Here is a 12160-nt window from a genome sequence, read left to right on the forward strand (position 1 = left end):
TTGTATTAGTTTTAATTATGTGATTTGTACTTAACTGAACTAGCCGTTGATAATGTGATGTTAAGTTCAACCCCTTACATTTGTATAGGCCTATTTGTGTGTGTATGTAGATACCAAAGTATAAAATATGGTGTATATTTGTACAATTATTTTAGTTTAAGTTTTTTTTATTATGATCAGGAACTGTCTCAACTGTACTTGGAGATTCTACAGTAGGTAGGCACTTACAAAACAGTATATCATTATGTCAGTTATAAAGTGATATTTTCAACATAAATTGTGCTTATAATATTGTTTAAGGTATATTACTTTTGTATATTTGTGTTCAAAATCTACAAGAGGATTAGACATTTCATTCTACTATACTGGAGGTAGTTTGTTTGTTTACATTTTTATATAGGCTAATGGATTAGGGAATATAGGGACTGAGTACTTAGTTAGGTGGAGTTGGGTAAGAGGACAGGATTGCATGGTCTGTTTGTTTTAAAGTTAGCTGGAATGCAAGTGCTGAAATGCTGAGTGTTGTTGTTTGATTATTGATCAGGTGTAGGTCAGTAACATGAATGTGACGCAAGTACAGAGCATAATAAGGACACTGGATGAACACTGAGTGAGTGAACTGCTTCAGCTAATGACTGCTAATTATTCTTATTATTATTATTATTATTATTATTATTATTATTATTATTATTATTATTATCCATTTTATTATTATTATTATTTATTATTCATTTTATTATTATTACTATTATTATTATTATTATTATTATTATTATCATTATTGCATGTGAACATGTATAGGGGCGAAGTCGCCTGTTATGTTCAATAAATGTATGTATGTATATATATATAGGCTACAGCCGACACGGTATCATGGCAAATTGTTCCTTAAGTATTTTGGAGATGGCACTTATAATCTACTTTTGAATAGGCCTGCTTGTGTATATATAGAGACCACAGTGTAAAATATGGTGTATATTTCTACAATTATTTTAGTTAGGTTTTTTATAATGAGCATAAACTCTTCCTTCTGTACTTAGAGGTTATAGGTAGTACAATAAAGTACAAAATTATGTCAATTATGAAGTGATATTTTTAATAGACGTTGTGTTTATAATATGGTTTATGGTGTATTAATTTTGTATATTTGCGTTCAGTACCTACAAGATGATCAGATATTTCATCCTATTGTATTAGTTTGAGGTTTTGTTAGTTTACATTTTTATATGGGCTAACAGCTGACATATCCTAGCAAACTGTTCTCTAATGAACATATCTAATAGCATTTCACGGCACTTACGGGTGAACTGGCGATGGTTGGCTTGTGTACCGTAACCCCCTACTTACTTTGAGCATTCAACATTATTTCATTAAATATTGTCAATTACAGGAATCTGGAGCTACCTTACAACCAACAGTCTCTTGTCACATAACCACAAATGAGTTATTCACATTCGTTAAACACTGTCATCACACAACTTCTACTGTACATTTAATATATGTATTTTAAAAAGATTTTTATCATAACTAAGGCCGGTTTTATTGCATGAAACACAAAGAATAGCGAATTTAACGTATACGTCTATACAAGTACCGTCACTCTGCCATGACACTTGTCGTTTGTTTTGCTTGCAAGTGTCATGGCTGCCGGAAGTTCAAAGTGATTCAAAGATGGTCGGCAGATAGCAGTCTATATCTTTCATGTCGTTGATACCACCTTACCGCACCACATGATACACACACTCATTTGTTATTTCTTCAGCACGATATTAGAATACCCGTTAAGTAATAGTTGAAGTTATGGATTGTTGTTCATGAGTGATATGAATATTGTAGATCATCCTTTCTTTGCTGGTATGATCACAGTTCGTATGTTATACAAAATATGAAAATACGAAACTAGTTTTAGCTTAGCCGTATAGAACAGTCCCATAGTCCAAAAACACGAGGTCTAGTAAAATACTAAAACGACGTCATACATACATCTTCATTACAGAATGTTATGCCTTTCGGCGATCAGTATGCTGGCCTCTGTGAATTTACTACACTCCGCCACAATCCTTTCTTTGTACAAGCACTGTCGCCTCGCTTGGTTCCATGCATCTTATCTTTAAATAATTAGAAACTGAGTCTAGCCATCGCCTTCTTAGTCTCTCTCTACTTCTCTTACCCTCTATGACCATATCTATTATTCCCCTAGGAAACCTCACCTCCTCTATTTGCCTCACATGACCCCACAACCGAAGCCGATTTATGCATTCAGCTTCATCAGCAGAGTTCAAAGTAAATCAGTAGTGTAAAATGTTACGATAAAACCAACATGTACACAGTGAGTTTGCTAATCTGTCTCCTTTTGCTATGAGTATATATGAAGTGTTCTGCCCTTAGGCAAGTTTTCATATAGCCACTCTCCATGCAGTCCTGTCTGCAGCAGTCCTCTTAGTTTCTTCGTAATTTCCTGCTAATTGGACAGTACCCTCCTTCTGGTGCCTTCTCCGTCCTCTTCTTCTCCTTCAGTTTACCGATTCTTCTAAAGTTTCCATCAGCAAACACTCTCTTCGTAGCCAGTGCCCAAGCCAGCTCCACTTCCTTGTATGGATGGTTTGTAATAACTTCATTTTTTCTCCAACTCTCTCCACACCTGGTCGTTCAGTACCTTCTTCCCCCAAGGATATCCTTTCATTCTTTCTCCATAACACATTTCATATGCTTCCAGTCTCTTTTCATCTACCTTCCTTAGCATCCAGGTCTCTGCTCCAAACAGCGCATTTGGCCAGCTTCTTCCTTCACCTCAAGTCCAGAAGTTCACGTAGGAGTCCCTTCTTTCTGGCAATGCTAGTTCTTACCTCCTTACTGCGTCTCATATCGTCCTCTATTACGCTTCCTTGATATTTCATTCAGGTGACTAGAAATTTAAAATCAAGCAATTACAAACCTTTGGCAAGTGTAGAACACTTAAACAAACAAGATATGAAAGTTCCAAGCTCCTGCATGTAGTAGAAGCTGAGAAAAGTTACATTAAGTAATACAGAATAATCTTACGGGAAAACAGCTTCCAAAGCCTGAATGTCAAAATAAGCCTTTCTCATAACTTTGATCATCCTCATCCTCTTCAAACTGGTCTATAAGTTTACTTTTGACAGCACTATGTCGTTTTATGGCTTCCTTGTTTAATTCCGGAACTTTAGGCAGCATTTCGGAGTCTTTCTTTGTCGCATCTTAGCGTGGCCTCAATACTTCGACACCAGACATCCAAAACCAACTTTTCCAAAGCTTTACGTCTTGTTACATTTCATTCCTTGAATATGCCATTGCATCAACTACTCCGAGGTGTAGGGTGTAAATATCCACAAACACAGTCTTGGAATTCCGACTCCAGATTACATTGTTTATACTAACATTGTGTCCGTCTGTGCAGATACGTACCGTATTCCTTCAGCAGACCAGGATGTTCTATGTTCTAACTACCTAAAATCTGGCTTTATTATTTCCATCACAGCATGAGATAGAGTGTGTGGATGATTATACTTTTTCCCAGTTATCAAACCACCCACCTCATTACAGAAGTGTTACATTTGAAATTCTTACACTGAGCTATTTTAAATATTTTTAAAATACTTCCACCTATAACACAAAAGTGATTTCTATATCAATTTAAAGCCGAGATCCCAAAGTTAATTTTAGATTAAAAAGAAGAAAATGTATTTTGAGACCCTAAATCTCCATTAAGGGTCCCCTTAAAAAATTCACGTAAAAACTTTGGCAGTTGATTCATTAAAAAAAATGTTCCACTTCATACAAAAACTTCTCGATCGTTACGGGCTAACAAATAATGTGGATTAAATTAATGCCAGCCAGACCACTGAGTGGAAACGAACTGCCGTGAGGTCATGTTGTGCGTAATGAAATCTGTGGAAATGTATGCTTTACCTCATATCACACCATGTGAAGAAGAAGCAGTCAAAACAGTGTTATATTAAAATTCCTCCACATGGTAGCCGAGGTGATTTAACACGTTAGAGATTAAACACGCAGTGAAAAGTGAAGAAACTGCAATTCCTGAATGAAGCGATACGTCACAAAACCTCAGTATTAAACAACAAAACTGTCCCTTCCTGTTGTTCTAATATGATGCTTGTAAATAAACTTATAGGTATTCACTAGGTGGAATCAATATACAGTACTAGGTTTCCAAATGATATAACGTAATTGTCAATACGAATCCAAAATGAAATTAACTCCAAACAGCTGATACTCGTTCAGTCTGTGCTGTGTAAACTTCATAAGAACAGGTTTCCAGTGTTTAACATTACGGCTTACAATACTATAGTTTGAGCTTACCACTAGGTTAACATTACAAGTGATAATAAAGTAAAGTTAAAACATTAATTACCCAACAACAACAGCAACAACGGGGCCTATGACCTAGATGTTAGGCCCTTCAAACAACCATCATCATCATCATCATCATCATCATCAACAACAACAACAACAACAACAACACTAGAACAAGAAGAGTACAAGCAATTCCATGGAAGGTAAATATTCCGAGAAATACTCCTAGTTTAACATTCTAAATCCAGGATCATCATATACAAATTCACACACAAATTCTCATTACAAGTGGTAAAATAATAAAGAGAGTAAAACTGCATAAATATACGGCGATACGTCCCAAAACCTGAATATTAAACAACAAACCTGCCACTTCCTATTGTTCTAATATGATGCTTGTAAATAAACTTATAGGTATTGACTAGGTGGAATCAATATACTAGGTTTTCAAATGATGTAACATAATTGTCAATCCGGATACAAAATGAAATTAACTCCAACCAGCTGACACTTGTTCAATATCAAGAAGGAGAAATCAGTTTGTGTTGTGTGAACTTCATAGTCATAAGTTATGGATTTCATTATGGACCGTATTGACAATTCATCACTATCAAAGGGTAGGAAGGGTCCTCCTATTCAGTACTATTAGTTCGTATATTGTCTTATAACACTGGGACTAGTTTCGACCCCATATATATTGGGTCATCTTCAGCCATGCTCCAATTGGAAGACATAAGCATACATATAACCAATATTGATATGACACAATTTTTAGTCTTAATTTAAACCATTGATGAAGTCTGAATAACATATCTACACTTTAAAATAAATAACACATCAAGAGTGTTGTGGTTGATGGCGAGCTATTTTGTCATTTCTACAGCAGCCATTGTTTTTGAGTTGATCTAGGATTTGGTATCCTTTTCTGTGTAGATGAGCAACTTGACTGATATTCATGTTTGTTCAATAATACTATGAGTCAAGACTTATGTAGCTTTAAGGATTTCCTTATCAATCTAGTGATCTATTGTTTAATTTATATGGAGGTGAATGTCTGAAAAAAGAAATTGAAGAAAATATTTGAGAATATAAGGGAAGCAAGAAGATCAAGGTAAATATGTATAGCTATATGAGACTCACCCATATGTTTTTCGTAATTTACGTGCACTTGGTACGGATACCAACACCAGACTGATCGTTGAGAGGGAGCAGGAGTATAGCTTATGATGGCAGAGATTGGAGGATAGTTGTGTGAACTTCATAAGAACAGAATTTAGATAAAGGAAAATGCCCTACAGCTGATCAATGGACTGAATGCCCTCTTCGTTGTTAAATTAAATACAAGGGTCTGTAATCTCCCCCATTTCCTTTGTGTCTTAACTATTTTCTCCCGCAGCCTTTTTGCTTTGCACATCGCACTTTCCTGTGAAGTCGTGAGGTGGATGGACACTAGCATCAGTGAAAAATTCCCTTTTAACTTCATTTTACCGCCCTTTACTTTCAAGAGAGTTCTGAAGCAATAAAAAAGAAGGAAGAACGAACCACTCAAGATTTAAGTACATAAACCATTTTACCCTTCTGGAGCTGAATTTGGTAAAGAGAGGCTAATCATCTCAATCTTCCTTCACATCCTACTTTTCAAGATGGTCTTAGAACATCTGCTTCAGTTGTAACCATAGCTTATTTCTCCAAGATAAGACATAAGGATATTAAGAGTCCTCGTAAAGAGGGAACTGCCATTTTCTCAAGCAGCTCAGCGTTTAAAAGAAATGAGAACAAAGTCTTTAAAAAAAGAACTAGGTTGACAGAATAAATTGAAACAATTCCCCCCTTTTTTTATTTTTTCTTCTTTTCTATTTTATATATCAGTCATTATGCACGACACTCTCTGAAGTTGCAAGTTGACGACCCGAACTTTGAGAGCTCTAGAATATCATTCACTTTATCTGATTTCCTCTTGGCTGCAGGGGTATTTGTGGGGGGTGGGGGGTGAGGGTAAGTAACTTTTAAGTGCGGTGCGGGAGAGAAGAGGTGGGTTATATCATTAAGAGGCAGCTAATTATTTTGTTAGGTCTGGTTATGATGGCTTGTTCATAAAAAGAAAGGGAGTAACTTAGAGCTCGTCGTATATTCAACTTGTCTCTCCTGACTGCCACAAAGAAATTGAATTGTGTTGTGCATGTCTCTTTCTCAAAGATTAACTTCTGGGGACACGAGAAAGTCCAATAAAAAATTAATAACGTAACCGGAGAAGTAATGTCTGACAACCTTACAGCATTTAAACCTAGGAATTTCATTTTTGTCCGTATTGAACTGAGAAAGGATGATAGAAAAAAATTTTTGTATTGAAAAGGTGGACCGTTTTAAGTTTTTCCTATCAACCTTACAGCAGTATAGCTCATGTGACAAACCAACAAAATGAGTTCATCTGAGTATGATTAATAAAAAATACATCTCAATTGGGAAGTATCCCGGTGACAATAGTCACTTAGAGTAGTGATAGTATGATATAAAGTTAAAACAGAATTACCTAACAACAACAAGAGTACAACAAGCAATTCCATGAAAATACTTTTTTTTTTTTTGCTAGGGGCTTTACGTCGCGCCGACACAGATAGGTCTTATGGCGACGGTGGGATAGGAAAAGCCTAGGAGTTGGAAGGAAGCGGCCGTGGCCTTAATTAAGGTACAGCCCCAGCATTTGCCTGGTGTGAAAATGGGAAACCACGGAAAACCATTTTCAAGGCTGCCGATAGTGGGATTCGAACCTACTATCTCCCGGATGGAAGCTCACAGCCGCGCGCCTCTACGCCAACTCGCCCGGTCGTGAAAATACTACTAGTTTAACATTCTAAATCCAGCATTATCATATATAAATTCATACACGACTTAAGTATTTCCAGTGCTCAACATTACGGCTTACAACACTAAAGGTTGAGCTTACTACTAGCTTAACATTACAAATAATAATAAAGTTAAAAAATAATTACCCAGCAACAACAACAACAACAACAACAACAACAATAGTACAACAAGCAATTCCACGGAAATAAAATATTGCAAGAAATACTACTCGTTTTACATTCTAAATCCAGGATCATCGTATACAAATTCACACACAACTTAAGTATTTCCAGTGCTTAGCACTACGGCTTACAATGCAATAGCAGACATCAGTTAGTTTTTGAACTTGTATTCCTATGGTCCTAGGTTGAAATACTGGATATTGTCACTGCCGAGGAACTCGATAATATCCAGACGTGGCAAGACCATCTCAGTCATTTTGAATCCTGCCTGAATATCAGGGCAATTGACTACCTGGAAACCGTCATCACATATTTTTTTAAAGGATCCCATTAACGAACAAACCTTGCAGAAAGCAATAATTCCCTCATAACTTGGCTCCCATTTCCAAAGTGATACTGGAATCAATCAATAATAATATTGAAATATACAAGACAAAACTGTTGCCACAATTGAAGACCTCCCCAGAATAAGAATGTAAAAAACTAATCAGTAATTTTTATGGAGAGAGGAAAATTAATTTTGGGGTTTATTTCATGTCATAGCTACATTACTTCAACCAATTGCATATCCAAGTATACAAATGAGTTCATCTATTAAAAAATTGATTTTATTGTTAAAACTTAAGGGTTTATAAATAGTAAATGAATTGGAAGTGATTCAATGGAAAATAATCTTCAAGCATGCCTTATGTTTATATATAATAGAAGAGAAATCCTGTACATGGAGTTAGAACAACACTAATATCAGATAATATTAGTGTAATAATGAAAATATCAACAATAACAAAAAAAGTCAAGAAAATAGTTCAAAATAGAGATGTGATTTCGTCTATGGTCTTTATTTAAATGACAGACCGGATCCATAGCTAAATGGTTAGCGTGCTGGCCTTTTGTCATAGGGGTCCTGGGTTCGATTCCCGGCAGGGTCGGGAATTTAAACCATCATTGGTATTCCACTGTCATATGGGCTGAGTGTACGTGTCGTCCTCATCACGACGTGCATGTCACCCACGAGCGTCAGATCAAGAGACCTGCACCTGACGAGCCGAAAATGTCTTCGGACACGCCCAGCCCTAAAAGCCATGCTCTATTTCTATTTCATTTAAATGATCTATTACACCTGGTGATGAACCAACGCAAGCACTGTCTACCACCTTGACTGATGTTCCTTCCTTACACCACAGATAACAAAGTTCCGCTGGCTGTAAACCAACTTGAAGTTCAAATGTATGACATTAGACGACACCACAGCATAGAGACGTGGTGATACACCCTATTTCGCACTGACAAAGATAGGTCTTATGGGCGACGATGGGGTAGGAAAGGGCTAGGAGTGGGAAGGAAGTGGTCGTGGCCTTAATTAGGTACAGCCCCAGGATATTGGTGGTGTGAAAAATGGGAAACCACGGAAAACCATCTTCATGGCTGCCGACAGTGGGGTTCGAACCCACTACCTCCAAAATTCAAGATCAAAGCTGCGTGACTCTAACCGCATGGCCAACTCGTTCAGTACACTTTATTTTGATTTTGTGCAATATACTACTGTAGCTTTACAACTCTAGCCACAACTTTCGCTCATTTTCGCTGTTTTAGACTTCATTAATACATTCGGCTTCAATAGGGGAAGGAAGGGAAACTATTCCTAGGCCTAGAGTACGACTTCACTCAACATCTCTTGTCAGTTAGAGACCGATGACCACGGTGTTTGGTCTTTTGAAAGAACAATCACAATCAACATTGCCATGTTCTCGAGTGGTATCACGATGCTGAGCGCAACTACTTACAAACCTTGTAGCCAGAAACCAATAATAGATCCAGAACAGAATCTGGACATGCCAGGTATGAAACTACCATCTAAATAGATACAGTAGGCCTCTATATATAAACCACCAAATTCTGCATTCCATTTCCAGAAACCAAGGAATTTCGACAATCAAGCCGTCCACATTGTAATTGGTGACTTTAACAGCCAAAGCAACGTCTGGGGATATGAACATGAGAATGAAGATGGAGAGGCTGTGCTGGAATGGGCTGAGACCCACCAGATGCTACTGTTACACGATGTTAAACTTCCTCCTTCTTTTAACAGCGGGCGTTGGCAACGAGGTTATAACCCTGATCTAATCTTTGTTAGCGAAGGAATTGCTCAGCAGTGTATAAAGAACATCGGCACCCCAATACCACACACACAGCATAGACCCATCATGTGTCAGGTATTTGCTGCGGTACGTCCTATGAGCGTACCTTTCCGCAGGCGATATAATTTTAAGAAAGCAGACTGGAACAAGTTTACTGCATATCTGGAAGATGCTGTATCTGATATAGGTATTTCTATGACTGACTACGATCTGTTTGTAGATGCAGTGAACAAGAGCTCCAGACAGTCAATTCCCAGAGGTTGTCGAATGAATTATGTTCCTGGACTCAATCAACATTCCTCAGCTCTGATGGCTGAATACATTGATCTATTTGAGACGAATCCCTTTGGCGAAGAGACTGTGCAGAAAGGTCTAGAGTTGACAACAATGTTAGCGGAAGATAAACGAAATCGTTGGATATCTACCCTTGAAGAGCTGGACATGTCTAAAAGTAGTCAGAAAGCCTGGCGACTTTTAAAGAGGCTTAATAATGACTTCACAAAAGCCCCTGTACACATCAATTTGTCCCCAGATGCCATTGCTCATCAACTTTTGCTCAATGGAAAAATAGGGGGTTATATGAATAGAGTTAAAATAGAACGCCAAATAGATAAGGAGTCTAGCGACCTCACTAATAATATCACCCTAGAGGAATTAGAGAAAGCCATAAACAAATCCAAAAATGGCAAGGCTACAGGTCTGGATGATATGAGAGTGGAACAAATAAAACATTTTGGTTCCAGAGCAAGGAAGTGGGTTGTTGATTTTCTAAACAATTGCCTGCAGAGTAAACAGATACCTAAGGTATGGAGGAAGTCCAGAGTGATAGCTATTTTGAAGCCAGGTAAGGATCCATTAGATCCTAAGAGCTACAGGCAAATATCATTACTTTGTCACCTATATAAGATATTTGAAAGGATCCTACTTGAGCGCCTCACATCTAAAGTAGATCACCTTCTTATTCCAGAACAGGCAGGCTTTAGATCTGGAAGGAATTGTACTTCACAGGTTCTCAATTTAACTCAGCACATAGAGGATGGGTTTGAAAGACGTAAAATCACAGGTGTGGTATTTGTGGACCTTACAGCAGCATACGACACAGTGCACCATAGAACTTTGATCACCAAGCTCTATAACTTCACCAGAGACTATGGTTTCACGAAGATTGTTGAAACTCTCCTGCAGAATCGCCGGTTCTTTGTTGAGTTCCAAGGAAAGTGCAGTAGGTGGAGGGGCCAACGGAACGGACTTCCTCAGGGCAGTGTCTCTCGCCAATCCTCTTTAACATCTACACAAATGACCAGCCAAGGCCTTCCTATACAAGAAGCTTCATTTATGCCGATGACCTGGCTTTAGCTGTCCAGTGCGACGACTTTCAAACCACTGAAATGCAGCTCTCAAATGCACTTAAGGAACTTTCAGTGTACTATCAGAAGAACCGGCTACTGCAAAACCCGACTAAGACCCAGGTGTGTGCATTTCATCTTCGAAATCGAGAAGCTACTAGACAGCTGTGCGTGACGTGGGAGGGTAAGGAACTGGAGCATTGTTTTACACCTAGGTACCTGGGTGTCACTTTAGACCGGACCTTAACATACAAGAAACACTGTGTTAATTCTGGACAGAAAGTCTCAGCCCGAAATAACATCCTCCGTACACTTGGCTCAAGCAAATGGGGAGCCCATCCAACTTTGTTAAGAACCTCAGCTCTTGCTCTGAGTTTTTCTGCAGCTGAGTATGCGTGTCCTGTATGGTTTAGGTCAGCCCATACGAAGCGGGTGGATGCAGCCCTTAATGAAACATGTAGAATAGTAACTGGGTGTCTGAAACCTACTCCCACTGACAAACTCTACTGCTTGGCTGGTATTTCTCCTCCAGACATTCGGCGAGAAGTGTTTGCAAGGCAAGAGAGGTCGAAGGTGGATCTCACAAGCAACCACCCGTTATTTGGACATCGACCTCCACCCAGAAGACTGAAGTCCAGGAAAAGTTTCCTCAATGTCTCCAAGGCCTTGGATAAACCAGCAAGAACAGCACGTTGTGATATGTGGCGAGCAAAAATGGAGCATCTTTCTGATTGGATGGTGCCTTCTGAATCTCCACCCCCTGGTCATCATTTGGAATGGACAACCTGGAAGGCACTTAATCGTTTGAGGAGTGGAGTAGGTAAATCCAAGGATAACCTTAAAAAATGGGGTTATCTGAAAGATCAGTCAGACTTCTGCGATTGCGGGGAGCAACAAACTACCCAACACCTGTATGACTGTCAGTCCTGCCCTGTTCTTTGTACACTTCAAGACTTGATTCAAGCCACGGAAGAGGGAATTTCTGTTGCCCATTTCTGGGCAGACATTGTGTGAAACATGTTTTGTGACATAAAATGTATTCTGTTTTATTTGTATATAATACCTTATATGTATTTTTAAGTTTCTCAACACTCTGACACGAAATAAATAAATACCGGTCAAAAGTTTAGGACCAGATAAAGAAATCACGAAATATCATCTTGAACCTAAAATTGTACCACTAGACCTCTGTAATTTCCTTTCTGAGCTTTCACATCTAATAAGATATATGTCGCCTGATTTCATTGAGTTAGTCCAAATACTGTAGAAGATATGAATTTTTAACTCCTGGAAGGTCACCCAAAATTTAAAAAAA

Source organism: Anabrus simplex, chromosome 9 (genome assembly GCF_040414725.1).
Source record: "Anabrus simplex isolate iqAnaSimp1 chromosome 9, ASM4041472v1, whole genome shotgun sequence".
In the NCBI taxonomy this organism is placed as follows: domain Eukaryota; kingdom Metazoa; phylum Arthropoda; class Insecta; order Orthoptera; family Tettigoniidae; genus Anabrus; species Anabrus simplex.